This window comes from Ascaphus truei, chromosome 5 (genome assembly GCF_040206685.1).
Source record: "Ascaphus truei isolate aAscTru1 chromosome 5, aAscTru1.hap1, whole genome shotgun sequence".
NCBI lineage: Eukaryota > Metazoa > Chordata > Amphibia > Anura > Ascaphidae > Ascaphus > Ascaphus truei.
The window spans coordinates 268163648-268181596 of record NC_134487.1 but is presented as its reverse complement, the minus strand read 5'-3'; positions in this window follow the sequence as shown (position 1 = coordinate 268181596).

Genomic DNA, 17949 nt, shown 5'->3' with positions numbered 1-17949 from the left:
ACAGCTGTATGATTGGCTGTTAAAGCCATGTGCCGATTTTTTTAAATTACGTCATTTAAAGGGAATGATGCCAGCCAATCAGAATGGCTGTGCTTCATTTCCCTTTAACATGACGTCACTAAATCCAAGATTGCCTGCGTCACATGGTATTTCAGCCAATCAGATTGTTGGAACCAATTGGTGAATTTATTTAAATGTAGGCCATGTTTTATTTTTTTACATACTGTATAGGGTTTGTACCGCAATACAGCGGGGACCTACTGCTGCGGCACAGTTTATTCGAGCATTTGCCCGTTCTGTGCCGCAGCAGTAGCCTGGCGCGCGCCCGAGTGTGACGGGCGCGCGCCGAAGCAGCGGAAGAGCGCCCTCCGATCGGGGCGCTCTCCCTACCGCTGCCGGGTCCGCCGGGTCCCCCGGAATCCCCTGCCGCTGTCCCGCGATCGCGGGACACCAGGGCTCCCTCGGGGAGCCCCTGGACACGCGTGCAGGGGGCGCACGCTCCCGATGACGCGTGAGCCGAGGGGCGGCCACTAGCAAGCCGGGAGATTTCCCGGCTTGCGGTACCGACCACACTTCAATAAAGTGTGTCGGTAGTGTATGGAGACCACCTGAGGGCCCCCGGACACACATGGGTACCACCCGAGAAACCCCGGATGCCCACAGGTACCACCTACGGACCCACGGGGGACACCTGCATGGAAGAACCAGGTGCCCCACAGCCCGCAGGGACCAAATGAGGCCCCAGATCCCCGTGGGAGCCATCCGAGGGCTCCCAGACCCCCATGGGAACCACCCTAGGGCCCTCAGACAGATGTGGGTATGACTCGGGGACCCTCAGACACCTGCGGGATCACCCGTGGACCCCATTGGGACTCACCCGGAGGCCCACGGTGCCTAGCGGGGACCACCCAGATGTCCCCATACACCAGTATGTGTACGCCCCGGGATGCACTATGGGGCATGCGGACTCCCGTGGGGACCACCGGGGACTCCCGTCGGCCTGGGGTATTAATTCTGTATGTAAAATAATAAATATTGATTTTATGGGGGGCTCAGGTATGATTTTATGGGGGGCTCAGGTGGTGGTGGTGCTTACTAAATATTTTTACAATATTTTTACATCCAAAATGTATTAATAGTGTAGATGAGCAGGGGATCTCCGGAGCAGAACGTGATCTGGAAATTTACATGCATAGGAGATACCGGCACCCCATAACGGGGCCTGTATCTTGGGAAGCAGGGGGTCCCCGGACCTCAAACCAACGCGGTTCTGCTACGGAGACCCCTTGTTCATCTACACTATTAATAACATTTAAATGTAAAAATATTTTTTATACGCCGAGGTTTTCGCATAGAGAGGCGGATCTCTCTGCTGCAGCAGACAGATCTCGCTGGGTGAGCCCTTCTCGTAGGGCAGGTCATCTTGGCGCTGTCAACTCGCCATGTTTGCCAATGTTGCTCTCACTGATATTCAGGCCTTTCTGCTTACCGTGAGAGCAAATCAGCAAAAACATGTTCAAATCCCAGCCGGATATTTATATTGGACTTTACTGCATAGGCCCCATCGTCGCTGTAATAATGCGTGTATGGGACAAGTTTGAGATCGACAAGGGTCTGCTCTATCGGATGGTTCATACCATAACCACCCGGATAGAAGGCAACTAGTTCTACCCAGGAACCTACAGCATATGGTTCTACGATTGCTACACAATGACCATGGGCATCTTGGAGTAGACAAGGCATTCGGTCTACTACGAGACCGGTTCTTCTGGCCCTGGATGAAGGAATAGGTAGAACACCATTGCCGCAGATGCTCAAAGTGTATACAAGGGAAGACATTGCCTACCAGAGCAGCTCCATTGGCTCATCTGAAGAGATTGAGTTTTCTAGACCTGGTGTGCATGGACTTCCTATGTATTGAGCCAGACTCATGGGGCATCGGGAATGTGCTTGTGATCACGGACCACTACACCGCTATGCCCAAGCCTTTCCCACCAAAGACTAGAAGGCCATTACGGTGGCTAAGACCTTATGGGAACGATATTTTGTGCATTACGGGCTACCAAATAGTCCAGACTCGGATCAGGAACGGGACTTTGAAAGTAAACTCACCGAAGAATTGCTAGAGCGTTTATCAATTAGCGGAGAAAGCATCAACCCACCTGAATGCCTGCATAAGGTTAGCCATCGAGAAATTCATCCTGGAGATGCCATTCTCCATCGCAATCTAGGGATCCCAAGCCAACACAAACTGGCCAACCACTGGCGCGACGGAGTAATCGAAGTAGAATCTCAGATGTCGGACCTCCCTTTCTACCGCATATGCGACGGGGATGGCAAGGTAAAGGTCTGGCACCGCAACCACCTACTGCCTATCCCACAAGTGAGAGATAATGATCCCAAGATAGAGACTACACCATTGGCCAGTGAGCCAGAGGGATCTGAAGAGAACTCGGAATCAGTAGTAGAACTAACCGAGGATCCTATGGAAGGACCCTGTCATAGTGCACCCAGAAATCAAGGGGCACCTCCCAAACGAGCAACGGGTAATGTACCCCTCTCGGTGGCACAAATGAGACCTCATCTGGACCCCAGGAGTCCTTTTTTCATACCAGCTAGAGACATTTCAGAGACTGTTGTACCTCCCATGAGAGACCCTCAAACTTATGATCACTACTCCCCAGAAGGAGAGGTGGAAGACAACATTTGCAGAAGTCAGCGATTAAGGCACCCTCCGAATCAGGTAGCCTATGATTCGTTAGGGGCACCCCACTACGAATCTAAGCAGTGATCTCGGAGTAAGATACGATCTGTGATTGTGATGTTCACCAAGTTGTATAATCTGGTTTAAAGTCAATTACCGTGTTATGTTATATATGTAACACTGTATTTTTCATTATATAACATGTTTATAATTATGTCGGTCCCAAGTGGGACGTTGATTCTTTCACCAGAGGGAGAGTATAGCCTGGGTCCCCTCTGGATTCCCTTTATCCCCTTACCTCCCGGTACTGCTGCGACTGGCAGCGGAGGCTGGGGCAAGTACTGATGGCGTGTGGGAGAGAGCTGCAACAGGTAGAGGGGCAACTGGGTCGCCAGAGGTCCGCGGTGGCGCCCTTCGCAGGATGCACGTGCATGCACAGTGAGGTTTTGCACATGCGCAGAAGCCCGGGAATGCAGCGCCCATTTGCAGAAAGCTCAGCCACTGGGGCTGCAGGATCAGCTGGTGCGCAACAGCCAATATGGCTGCAGATATCCCCCTGCACAGATAGATACATTTTTGGTGCGTTGGGAGGACCACGCCAGTTGGGTGAGGGAGCAACAACAAGTAGATAGTGTCTCAGGAGCCAATGGCCCTGGGACTAGGCCTAGTTTTCCCCCTTGGGCCCCAGGTAGGCCCTGAGTCCCACTTAGCTATTGGGTGCTTCAGGGACCAGCCCATAGATAGGGACCATTGCCTTTCTTATGCCAGTGTCAGGGACACAGCCAGAATGCCGTGCAGAGACTTGCAGGTTGTGGTTTGGGCTCAGACCACCACTGCAAGGCAGAGACAATTAAGGTGGGACACTCCAGCTGGAGTCCATTCCACGCAGAAGCGGATGCAATCGCTGACGGCGACGGCGTTGGACCAGACAGACTCCCTTTCTTCAGTTGGCGATACCGGGTGGAGCACCCGACAGGTACCACAGAAAACAAGTGCACCAACGGTTAACACTCTTACTTTGGGCAGTGCTGTCACACACTTGGGGTGCGTTGTGGCTCCTGTGGACACGGGGTGTTTAGGTGCCCAGGACACCTCAGTACAATGGGGGAGACCTCACCAGGGTGTGGACTAGGTGGTTGGGCAGTGGGATACTGTGTGGGGGTAAGGCCGTGCGAGGCCTACTTGTTATGCATACTATGTGAGGGCTATATTAGAGCTGAGTTCAGTAAACCTGTTATATTATACTTGTGTGTATGCTTGTTGTATTGGGTCCTGTGAAAGGGCTATCCGGCGCTGCCAGGATATTTCACAGGTGGAGGCGCCTTCACCGGAATGAACCAGATACACCCAAGGCTCATGCCTCCTGTGAGCCAACAGGTAAAACATACCACATTACACTCAGTAGCAGTCTCATCTCCCAGAGGGTGGGGGTGGGGGGAGGGGGAAAGCGGTACATGTATAGGGTAGATATTTACTATTATTTTTCTAAGGCTACGGATAGCAGTTATTATTGGGTTAGGTTTGAAACTCTGCTCAATCCACTAAACAACTTTTTTTCCTCATTATTTAACTAAATTAATCTCTCTCTCTCTGCTGCTCTTACCTGTAGTCATTTCCCCTTGAATTAACATTTTCTGCTATTTACATAGGGTGGAGATAGGTCCAGATACACAGCTGGTCCCAGTGGGGTTGGAAGCACAAGGGGAGGGGAGTTGGATGTGGGGAATGTAGTATGCCAACTCCTCCACCCTGTCCATTCCTTGGGCTGGCGGTATGGCTGGGGCAGAGACCACAATAAGAGAGTGCAGCAGGAGAGGGTGTGTGTGTGTAGGGGGGGGGTGGGGGGGGGTGAGTCAGATTTCTGTAATGACTAGAAGTTTGAGAGTGTTGGCAATTAACAGGACATATGGTGGCCACTAGGACGGGGTAAGTCAAAGCTTTTTTTCAGGTACCCATTCATTGTCATTGTGGCTACCTAGACGGAGTCTAAGTAGCCCCACTGACATTTAATTCATTTAAACTATATCCATATGGTGTGTGTGTGTGTGTGTGTGTGTGTGTGTGTGTGTGTGTGTGTGTGTGTGTGTGTGTGTGTGTGTGTGTGTGTGTGTGTGTGTGTGTGTGTGTCTGTGTGTGTGTGTGTGTGTGTGTGTGTGTGTGTGTGTGTGTGTGTGTGTGTGTGTGTGTGTGTGTACCACAATTATTAAGGTTATGGTGGGTATAAAAGTGACAAAAACCCTCCACAGTAAGGCATAAAGAAACTGTAAATATTACTGTATGTTCATTTGCATGTCTTAGACAGGTCTGCAACCACCCTATCTTTCCCCATCATCACCCAGCATACAGCGCTTCCACTGCAGCAAGGGATTCTGGGAAATGACATGCAAATGAGCACACAGTGTCACCTTTTGTCTCAAGCTCGTATTACACAAGCCAATCCTCAGTATGCATGTCATTTCCCAGAATCCCTTGCTGCAGTGGAAGCGCTGTATGCTGGGCGATGATGGGGAAAGATAGGGTTGCATACTGTATATATATACATACATACTAGTACACAGTATATATATTTTTAAACTTGTTTCTTATGCTATTGCTAGTTGTATTAACCGTTATACCATTACTCAAAAACAGCAAGCTTGACCCTACCTGTCCTTTTAACTATCGACCTGTCTCCCTCCTGCCTTTTGCCTCCAAACTCCTTGAACGTCTTGTATTCTCTCGATTGCTACACTTTCTCAACACCTATTCTGTACTAGACCCTCTACAATCTGGCTTCCGCACTGCTCACTCTACTGAAACAGCCCTCACTAAAATAACTGACGACCTCCACGCTGCCAAAGACAGAGGTCATTACACTCTGCTCATATTACTCGACCTCTCTGCAGCATTCGACACCGTGGACCACCCTCTTCTCCTTCACATTCTCCATACTCTTGGTATTCGGAACAAAGCTTTATCCTGGAACTCCTCTTACCTCTCCCATCGTACCTTCAGTGTCTCTTTTGCTAACACCTCCTCCTCCTCTATTGATCTCTCTGTGGGGGTACCCCAGGGCCCTGTCCTGGGACCCCTTCTCTTTTCTCTCTACACACTCTCTCTAGGTGACCTAATCACATCTTTTGGGTTTAAATATCACCTCTATGCTGACGACACACAAATTTACCTTTCATCCCCTGACCTTACACCTGCTATACAGACCAAAGTTTCTGAATGCCTCTCTGGAATATCATCCTGGATGGCCATTCGCCGACTGAAACTTAACATGGCAAAAACAGAGCTCCTTATACTACCTCCCAAACCTGGCCCTACTACATCCTTCCACATTGCTATTGGAAATACGATCATTCACCCAGTAGCCCAAGCACGCTGCCTAGGGGTCACACTTGATTCCTCTCTCTCATTCTCCTCTCATATTCAAAACGTTTCTAAAACTTGTCGCTTTTTCCTCCGCAATATCACAAAGATAAGCCCTTTCCTCTGTTACTCAACTGCTAAAACTCTGACTCAGGCCCTCATTCTCTCACGTCTCGATTACTGCAACCTCCTGCTGTCCGGCCTTCCTACCTCTCACCTGTCTCCCCTACAATCTATCCTAAACACTGCTGCCAGAATCACTCTACTCTTTCCTAAATCTGTCTCCGCATCTCCCCTCCTGAAATCCCTCTCCTGGCTTCCGATTAAATCGCGTATCTCACACTCAATTCTACTGCTCACTTTTAAAGCTTTACATTCTTCTGCCCCTCATTACATCTCAGCCCTAATTTCTCGCTATGCACCATCACGACTCTTGCGTTCTTCTCAAGGATGTCTTCTTTCTACCCCCTTTGTATCTAAAGCTCTCTCCCGCCTTAAACCTTTCTCACTTTCTGCCCCACACCTCTGGAATGCCCTTCCCCTCAATACCCGACTAGCCCCCTCGCTATCCACCTTAAAGACCCACCTTAAGACACATCTGCTTAAAGAAGCATATGAGTAGCACTGGATAATCATGGACACATGACACAAAGCTTGGCCCCCTGCAGACGTACTTACTAGTATTCCCTCCTACTGTCTCTGTACGTTCTCCCTACCTACCAATTAGATTGTAAGCTCCTCGGAGCAGGGACTCCTTCCTTAATGTTACTTTTACAGTATGTCTGAAGCACTTATTCCCATGATCTGTTATTTATATTTGTTATTTATATGACATGCATTACTACTGTGAAGCGCTATGTACATTTATGGCGCTATACAAATAAAGACATACATACATACATACATACATACATACATACATACATTAATATACTGTTCCTTGTGTTTATATTTACCATGAGCCCTATTACCACTTTTGGTTAGTAACGCTAATGGCCAGTACTATGGAAGGGGGGAGGTTGATGATACATGCTGTCATGGCTACTATGTCTCTTAAAGTGTTAATAGCATGTTTTAAGGCAGATGCCAGGTATACAATACAATAGTATTGCCACACATGAAACAAAAAACAGCGCTGTTTTATATTTCCTGTTTGTTTAGTGCTGTTGGAGTGTTGAGCCACCCTGACCCATTAACAGCTGCAGCCGCCACTGATAACACAGATATTGTATGTTATTATTCACACCCTATGATTGAGGGTGGTATTCATATAAAACACTATTTCACTATTAGTGGGTTTAAGTTAAATGGTTCATTAGCTGCACACTCTATTTCTTTTCCTTCTATTGCCACACATACCTGGCATCTTCCTTAGAATATAGAGTACAGTACTAGCTGCTAGTGGGTGTCTTATCCCGACATTAGCTGGTTACCGTCACATAAGCCATATTCTAATGAGGGCCCTTACTACCGTTTTTTTTTTTACATTTAATAAGCTTTGTGGATCTCCGTTACCCTCAGGGAAACTAACGTCCATTAGCAATATTGATTTTGAACTGTTATGAATCTTGACTTAACGAAGTTCTGTGGATCTGGTGCTTGGTATTTGTTCCAATGCATTATTATAATTATTCTTTCTTAATATTTGTACGCTCCGTTTTGCCTTAGGGAGCACACTTCAGTCAATATGGTTTTGTTGTTTTGCTTTCTTAGCAAATATGGACTTATATTTTTATTGTTTCACTGTACCAAATAGTCCAAAACCAGACAACAAATACCAGAAAGGTGAAAAAAGGAGAGAATTGCTGAAACAAAAGCAATGCACAGTGTGTTTGACTTCAGCACTCTCAGCGACACACTCAGCAAAAGTCCCACTTAATATTATACCACAAACAAACCATGTTTTCAGTTCACCCTGCACTAAGAATTATCCTTGGAGAGATGCAGCATGCATGTAGTAAATTGTTACGTGCATTATGAAGAGATACATAAGTTAACCTCAGGTCACTCTCAAGACAGCGCATGGAGGAGGCTCAGTAAATTAAAGTAATTACAGTGAAAGCAATGAGTACTAGAGGCTTTAAAACAAAATTGGAATCATCATGTCTCTCAAAATGATGTTGCTGTTCTGAAGAAATCACCTGGGATGTCTATATGTGATAAGAAGCATGGGGCTTCTTTAGCTCAGATTCTGCTGAATTAGACATGGGCTACTGTCAACTACTGAGATGTTTGTACAAAGTTAGCTGCAATGAAGGGTGACAGAAAACAACCTGCTGTGAAAGATTTCAAAAGCCTCCAGTGATATAAGATGTGGTCACATATACTGCATTTGTCCTACAGCTCTAAGCTTGCTAGTGCCCATCTGGTACAGATAAACCCTGTCACTGTATAAATGGCACAAGTGATCAGAGAGGCTGTGACAAAGAGTATTTTGTAACTTTCTTGACAAAACAATAACATTGGGAGGCATATCTTTCCAACGTTCCAAAATATGGGATCTGTCTTATGCTGTTTGCTTAAAAGAAAATAAACAAAACAACAAAGCACATGCAGATAAAATCAAGTTTCCCTTAAGCGCTTTTCCATTTTAAAACCATGGGTGTCCGGTTTACTTTGTGTATTTTTGCTTGAGAGATGTTTTTATTTTACTGCTCCATCAGTTGAAAAAGATTGTTGGCGGAGATAAAAAAAAATATAGGGTTCAGCTGATTGTAAGCTGTGGACCATGTATAACCAATAGCTTAGGGCTTTCTTTAGGTCCATGTCCATCTGTATCTACGAATAACATCTGTTCTCTGCCATGTGACGCTGAGCTGGCAAATGGCACGAGAGGTCATTTCAGTGTTGGTTCTCTGCTAGGGACCCCTGTAGGGTTCAAGGAAGCGGCTACGAATGAAATAATTTAGTAAGCCTTTTTTTTTTTTCAAGCATTCTACATGAACAGACCTTGCTGAGTCCACGGGAGCAGATCCTTGTCTTAATTAGTCTTGTGAACCCATCTGTTCAGCATTAAACCAGCAAATAAGCTTTTTTTTTTCTAAACAGAATTATAGTGCTTAGCAAAATGTTTTGTGCGTGTATGTTTGTAGAGTTGACAAAGGTGTTATTGCTTAAATCAAAAGATTTGACAAGCTCTGGCAACTTTTTTGCAATGGTTTTAATAAACGTTCTGCTTTGCACATAATTTCCGTCTACTGCAGCAGCAGCATTTGCCTTCAATCATCGAAAGCTACGTAAAGGTTATTAGGATAACTAGGTCAGTGTAAATTCACCCTAATGTACTGTAAAGTCATTTTGAAACATTGTATGATAATTAATCTCATACATATGTAAGTCTACCTTAAAATCCTAACATCTCTCTGGTCCTTTAGGCAACTATTACAGATCCAAGCCCTCTTTTCAATGGTGTATTTAAAATACGTATGCCATTTCTTGTTATTCAGACTCCTTAGACTGAGATTGTCATGCCTGTTTAAACATCCCAGTGACTGAGAGGTGTAATAGCTTTTGCCACTAACATAAACTTGTAAGACAATAATGTAATAACTGGCTAAGGTTTATATGTATGGTTTGCACTATCTATATATATAAAAGTAAAAATCTGTTTGTGGGTCTGTTTGTGCGCGCTTATTGGCTCTCATTGGCTCTCGCTCTCTCCCATTGGCTGACCGCGGGGCGGGCCTTGGCTCTCTTTGGCGGGGCAGGCCATGGCTCTCATTGTTTCTCGCGCTCAGTGACTGTGAGGTGGGGTGATGTCACGGGCAGGGCCACGTTCGGAGCTGTGAAGGGGGGGGACCGGACCTGTGAACGGGGGGGAACCAGAGAGAGCCACCGTGCAACCTTCTCTCCCCAACAGCGGACAGCCGCCGATGAGCAACCCACCCACCCCACAGTGAGTTAACTGCCACAAAGCAACAGCCCCTCCCCCGTGACCCACCGCTAACCAATCCGCCCCCGCAGTGAGCCGCCCCCGAGAAACCCCCCGCGGAGAGCCGCCGCCGCTGAGAAAGGCCGACGCAGTGAGCCGCCGCCGCTGAGAAACACTCCCCTCCACCCCCGCAGTGCCGCTGCCGAGCAAACTCCCCCCCACAGCCCCCGCATCAAACCACCACCGGTAAGTAACCCGCACACACCAGCAATGCGCTGCTGCCGCCGAGATACCCTCACGTCCTCCCACCTGCCCCCCGACTGACACGCAGCCGCCAAACAACCCAACCCGCCCGCCCCACTAGTAAGCCATTCCCGCTGAGCAAAACAACAGTAAGCCACCGAGCAACCCACCCGCCGGGGGAGAGAGTGAGGGGTGCTCCATGGGACTCAGGGGGGACCGGAGCTGTCAACTGGCGGGGAATCCGAGCTGTTAACGGGGGGAACGGAGCTGTGAATGGGGGGGGACCGAGCTGTAAATGGGGGGGATAGCCTCCGCATCAAACCACCACTGGTAAGTAACTCGTACACACCAGCAGTGCGCTGCCACCGCCGAGACACCCTCACGCCCTTCTGCCTGCCCCCCCTCTGACATGTAGCCGCCGAACAATCCAACCCGTCCGCCCCACTAGTAAGCCATTCCCGCTGAGCAAAACAACAGTAAGCCACCGAGCAACCCTCCCGTCCGCGGGGGAGAGAGTGAGTGGTACTCCATGGGACTCAGAGGGGACCGGAGCTGTCAACTGGGGGGGAATTCAAGCTGTCAATGGGGAGGGTGGGGAACGGAGCTATGAATGGGGGGGGACTGAGCTGTAAAAGGGGGGGATAGCCCCCTGCATCAAACCACCACCGGTAAGTAACCCGCACACACTAGCAGTGCGCTGCCACTGCCGAGACACCCTCACGCCCTCCCGCCTGCCCCCCTCTGACACGCAGCCGCCGAACAACCCAACCCGCCCATCCCACTAGTAAGCCATTCCCGCTGAGCAATCTTCCCACCCACCCCAACAGTAAGCCACCGAGCAACCCTCCCATCTGCCGGGGGAGAGAGTGAGGGGTACTCCATGGGACTCAGAGGGGACCGGAGCTGTCAACTGGTGGGGAATTCGAGCTGTTAACAGGGGGGGGGTGGTGGGGAACGGAGCTGTGAATGGGAGGGGACAGAACTTTGAAGGGGGGGATAGGAGATGTGAATGGGGGGGAATGGAGCTGTGAAGGGGGGGAACCAGATATATGAAGGGGGGAACAGAGCTGTGAAGGAGGGGACCGGAGCTGTGAATGGGGGTGGGGGGGCGCATTCATGTGAAGGGTGGGGACTGGATTGATGTGAATGGGGGAGGAAGAGAGAGGGGGAGAGAGGGGAAAGCGAGAGAGAGGGGAAGGGGGAGATAGAGAGGGGAATGGAGAGAGAGAGGGGGAGCGGATAGAGAGGGGGAACGGGGAGAGCGGGACAATTAAATCCCAAACAATGCTGAGTATATCAGCTAGTATATATATATATATATATCACACAAAAAACACAAGAGCCCCCCCAAACAGTACGCATACATATCACAAAAATAGTACCAAAATAATTTTAATCAATAAACAAACCAAAGTAATACAAAAACACATCTAACAATTCAATCTAAAATAACACACATGAAAACTGACTTGACAACCCCCTGAAAAAATGAATATAACAAGGACAAATCATATGAACTAAATACACATAAGAAAAGGAACCTCAACCGGCCAGTTATGAACAAATGGGAAACCTATAATCCCTCACTCCTCTAATGACAATTGCAGTGCTGCTGCATATGAACCCAATCTCACATGAAAGGGAACCCCTACAATGGAACACAAATCAATACACAGATCCGTCCCCGGTCGCGTCTCCTCAGCTTCAGCATCACTCCTTCGAATCCGACAAGGAATCCGTAGCAAAAGGCCAGTATGCCATTGAGTTCTGAACCCTTGATGTAGAGGCAGGCTGGAATAATAAAGCTCTGGTGGCAGCATTTAAAGGATGAACTGACTTGTCGGGATCTTCCCAAAGATCTGGAGGAACCGATTGCCCTCTGTATCAGAATGGAACTCCAGATACGAGAACAACAGACCGAGCGAGTCCAGTCTCTAAAAACCCCAACAATTCAGCTAGCTCCCCATTTCAACACTCATCTTACTGCACCTTGCCGAGATGAGGAACCAATGCAATTAGGGGATACAAAATTACCTGAGCATAAGAGAACTAGGAGACACAACATGGGGTTGTGCCTGTACTGTGGGCTCAAAGGTTACCAAGTCCGATTGTGTCCTAAATCAGGAAAACCCCAATGCCCAGTGAAGATAGAGGAATATTCTTTGGACATTCTATTCCTTTTCACCAAAACCTTCATGGCTCCTCCTGCCGGTTTCACTCTCCTGGGGACCAGCATCCATTTTCTCTGAGGCTTTTGTGGATTCAGGAGCCACATGGGAACTTCATTGACCATGCATTTGTGGAACTCCACTTCCTTCCTTTCCGTACTAGGGAGACTCCGTTAGCAGTAGTGGCTATTGATGGAAGACCTCTGATACCTGGGACCATCACTCTCAAGACTAATCCTTTGCTGGTTACGGTTGGGGCACTTCACAAAGAGTCACTATCATTCTACGTCATTTGCTCTCCCTCGACTCCAGTGGTTCTAGGACTTCCCTGCTGCGGCACCACAACCCCAAGATCGATTGGGCAACCAATCAAGTGAGAGCCTGGGGACAACATTGCTATGAATCTTGTCTTCCGGTGTCTCGCACCATCTCCGAGGTTCGGCTGCATACTGAGACATCCTCACCATGCCTTCCAGTTTGTTACCAGGAATTTGCAGACATATTCAACAAAAAACAAGCAGAGGAGTTCCCGCCACACCGACCTTATGATTGTGCAGTCGATCTACTCCCAGGGGCCATCCCTCCTCGAGGCCGCACCTATCCCTTTTGGAACCAGAAATCAAGGCTACGCGGAAATATATTTCGGAGAACATTCAGCATGGGTTTATTCGCAAATCAATTTCTTCCTCTGGAGTGGGTTTCTTATTCGTTTCCAAAAAAGATGGTTCTCTCAGGCCATGTATCGACTAAAGAGACCTAAATAAAATCACCGCAAAAAAACGATCTTCACCAAACTGGATTTTCGAGGAGCCTACAATTTGATCCGGATCAGAGTGGGTAATGAGTGGAAAATAGCCTTTAATACCCATGACGGCCACTATGAATATCTAGTCATGCCATTTGGCATATGCTACGCACCGGCCGTATTTCAACATTTCATCAACGAAATTTTCTGGAATCTACTGGACCAATTTCTCATGGTATATCTGGGCGACATCCTTATCTTTACAGTTCTTTGACATAACTTCGGGCACAGGTTAGATTGGTTCTCCAAAGACTTCGAGACCACTCCCTCTATGTCTAGCTTGAGAAGTGTCAATTTGAACAGAAGAAGATGATTTCTTTCCTTTGGTTTTTCATCTCTTCCCTTGGGTTCAAGGTGGATCGTGCGAAAGTATCGGCAGTGCTGGACTGGCTCTTATCGTTTGGCCACAAATGGATACAACAATTTCTTTGGTTCACCAACTACGTACTACCGATGATTCATCAGGAATTTTTCCAAGGTGGTTGCACCCATTACGGCTCTTATGAAGAAAGGGGAGAATCCTACGATATGGCCTGCTGAGGCTCTTCTGGCTTTCAGGAATCTCAAGTCCACCTTTTCTTCCGCACCTGTGCTGATCCATCCAGATTCTATAAAATCCTTCGTGCTTGAAGTGGACGCATCCGATTCGGCTGCCGTTCTTTCTTAAAGGAAGGATTTTCATTGGAAATTCCACCCCTGTGCCTTCTTTACTAAAAACAAATGCTACCGTGGAAAGGAACTATGATGTTGGAAATCTGGAACTTCTGGCTATGACAATGGCTCTTGAAGAATGAAGACATTTGCTTGAGGGGACAACTTCTCAGATTTCAATCCGTACAGACCACAAGAACCTCAAATACATTGAAGTGGCAAGGAGACTCGGACATGTCAGGCGAGGTGAGCTCTCTTCTTCACTCGGTTCAGGATCCAAGAACATCAAAGCAGATGCTCTATCTCGTAAATTCTCTCCTGCTGGTTCTGAGGAGATAGAGCAGGGACCCATCACTCCACCTGCAGATCATCTCAACCGTATCTTCATAATTTCTGCAACAGATTTCGCAGGCTCAGGCAGAGGATCTGAGGTCAACTTCCACACGTTCATCTAAATTATTGGTCCCCCCCAAATTAGGAAGTGAGGTATTGCAATGGGGTCATAACTCCAAGATGGTTGGTCACCCAGTGGTTAGGAAAACTTGCGATTTCCTGAAACTAATGTATTGGTGGCCAGAGCTCCGCAAATGTGTACAGGAGTTTCTAGATTGTGGAAAGCCTTCTGCCAAAGAATGGGTTTCTCCTTACATTTTTCTTCTTCCTACCATCCCCAGTTCAATGGTCTCACGGAAAGGACCAACCAGTCCTTAGAACAATTCCTCCACTGTTTCGTTTCTAAGCTACAGGATGACTGGGTTGATCTGCTCCAGTGGGCCGAGTTTTCCCGCAATTCCATGAAGCATGATTCAACACTGGAATCACCGTTCTTCTGTGCCTACGAGTACCATCCCGCTGCCCTTCCTCTTTCCCAGGCGGATAAACATAGACGACCACTACCTCCGTTTGAAGTAGGAGATCAGGTCTGGCTGGCTACAAAAAATATCCACTTGAAATTACCTTCCTCCAAACTCGGGCCCAAATTCATTGGACCTTATAAAATCATGAAACAAATCAAACCGGGGACGTTCAAACTGGAACTTCTGGATAATTGAAGAATCCCCCAGTGTTCCATGTCTCCCTCCTCAAGCCACTTGTCCAGAACACCTTCTCTCCTCCTACCCTCCTCCCTCTTAAACCATTCTTGGTGGATGGCCAAGAAGAATATGAAGTAAATCAAATATTGGATTCCACTAGATCCCGTGGCGGGCTACAGTAGTTGGTCCATTGGAAGGGTTATGGTCCCGAGGAAAATTCATGGATCAAATCCAGGGAGGTCCATGCCTCCAACCTGGTCCAGGCATTTTATTGGAAATTTCCTGCCAAACCAGCTTAGATTTCCCCGAGGTTTCTCCTCAAGAAGGGGGTACTGTAAGAATTCTGCTCGATCCATGCAGGGTTTTCACTATGGTCCAGGTTTTCTGTCTCTCCTGCCCTTTCTGCTTACTGTGGCCATCTGGGTATTGGCAGCCTGCTTTATAAGGCTGCAGTTACTATAGGGAGTCGCCGAGCAAAGTTCTATCATTTGCAGCTCCTGTTGGTCTTTGCAGTTACGCCTTTTTTGAGTTCCTGTTGCTGACCCCGGACCGTGACCCCGACCTCACTGCCTTCTGCCTGCCCTGACCTCCGCCTGTCTCCCGGACTTTGCAACTCTGCCACCAATCCTTCTTCCATACCGACTATGGATACTCTTACAGGACTCTGTCCCTGGGCCCAGGTCGGTTTATTTGTATCCCTACCTCAGCCCTGCGGGTCCATTTCCTGATTTGAGATGAGCACCGTCATAACGAACCACATTGGGATGTCGTGAGATAGTGACGCTGAGTAAGGAAGAACAGAGTGAGTGCCCAGAGGTATGCCTATCCCCGAGATCCGCTGTGATACATGCACAATGCCGGTGGGCAGAAAAGCCAGTGCTGTCACCGGGGAGACTGAGGAGCCGCGCGGTGGACTTCTGTTGCCATGGATGGATGCATCTCAAGGGTTACTCTCTGTCACGGGAGATTGGTATCATATGATTGAGCAAAGCAGGGAAGTAAAATAAATTGTAATTTATTTCAGGAAAAAACATAAACACAATGTAACACAATTTGCACAGTTAACACATTTACTGGGAATGGGGCTAACGAATAAACTTGTCCTTTAAACGAAATTCACAAAAATGACTTCCTTAGGAGTCCTTTCCAATGACCGGTGTGGGTGACTGGGTGAGACAGGGTGGGCGACTGGGTTGGTGAAGCCAATGCATTACTGGCTATGCATCTTAACCCAGGCTGTGCTCAAAGTTGTGAAATGCAGCAAGCAAAAGCATACAGGGGACCATGATTTATGGTTTTGAAGTAAAAGGTGGCACTGTGTGCTCATTTGCATGTAATTTCCCAGAATCCCTTGCTGCAGTGGAAGCACTGTGTTCTAGTGATTTGTCAATTCCTTTACCGTGTAATACCTTATGCAAAAGTAACATAAATGCACAAAGGGTATCTTGGGACAACAAAAGTAGTATCTTAACTGTACAATACCCAATATTATGGATATCATTTAAATACAGTATCTTGATAAGTTGAGATGGGCGAATCTGCCTAAATCCTTTTCCCGTATTTTCTAAAATTTTCCTCCCAAAATCCGTGTTGTGGTGTAAAATCCGCAAATGGATTTAGTCGTTTTTAACCCATGCGGATTCATCAAAATCTGCCATTGGATGCAACCCGTGGATGGATTTGTAGAATCCAATCCGCAGATTCAGCAATCTGTTGGCGGATTCTACGAATATGAATCCTCATATTGTAATGGTAATAATAATAATAAAAAACATGAATAACTCTTTATGAGATTGATTCGCTGAAATATGCGGACCAAAGGAACCAGGCAATCTACTGCGGATCCAAATTCTCCAAAAAATATTCACCCATGTCTATTGATAAGGCAATATATACCTGGCATCTTCCTTCCCAATAAAAAATACATAAATTAGCCCCTTTAATGCCATAGTGCATTATGCATGCATTCTGCATTATGCATGACCACTGAGGTTGTTATGGGTTTAACACAAACACTCTAATTAGCCTATTACCCATTGTATGCCAAAGCAGGACAGGCGATACCAATCTCTAATGGAAGGGGTGTTATCACCTTGTATGTCATGGCAGTAGTGCCGCTATGACATACATTGGTTAATAGGCTAGTTAGGGTGGTTGTATTAACCCCTTGGTTACCTTAGTGGCCATGAAGATATGCATAATGCATGCCTTCATGACCACTATGACTTCCAAGGGGTTAAGAAGGAAAAAACCTGGGCACTGCGGATTTCTGCTTAGACAATTTATTGTGAGCCAATGATATATGACGTTTCGGCCTCAAGGGCCTTTCTCAAATGTAAATGGCATACTAGACAAACAATTGACCCCACCACACGTGTCCTTAATTGACCCTGATTGTCCTCCATCTCAGATGGTCCATCACTTTTAGTGATACATGGGCAGTTCTTTCCTTTTATTCGTTATTGAGTCTCCTCCAGTGAATCTCGCGATGTCTGTGACGTCATCACGGCGCGTCTTCCGACATCCTGGTGCCACAATGCGTGTGACATCATCGCGTTCCTTATCCAAAAGCCCACACTGGGTGAAACGCGTTAGAGGCACAGGGGTCTGTTTCCCCTCCTCGTGTGTTTTTTAATCCATGCTTAAATTAAGATTTTTTTAGCCCAGTCCAGCCTTTGCAACTTTTTCTGCACAGTCGTGCCTGCTGACTCACCTCCCTCTCTGGTAAGGGTGACTTTGTCCTGTCTCTACACACAGCGAGGAGCACACACCGGATGAAAACGGACTTATGTGAATACTTTATTTTCAATACTCATGTGGGAGCTTCCCCAGGTTCACTGGTTCATATAAATGCTGGATTTATGTTAGGGGTTTGGGTGGGTCTTAGGACTTCCCCCAGACAACCCTTCTTATCCTTGCAGACCGTGTTCCAACTAGGGGTTAATCCACACAGCCCCTCACAGCAATTTATTACTATAACATGTGATCCGGATGCAGTTAGTTATTTATTTCTACTAGTGGAACGTATGCTCTGTAGCACTAGTTAATTGAGGGGACCTTACCTCAATATTCCTTTGATAATTTAACTTTCGGCGACGTCGCAGGCGATAGGTGTATTA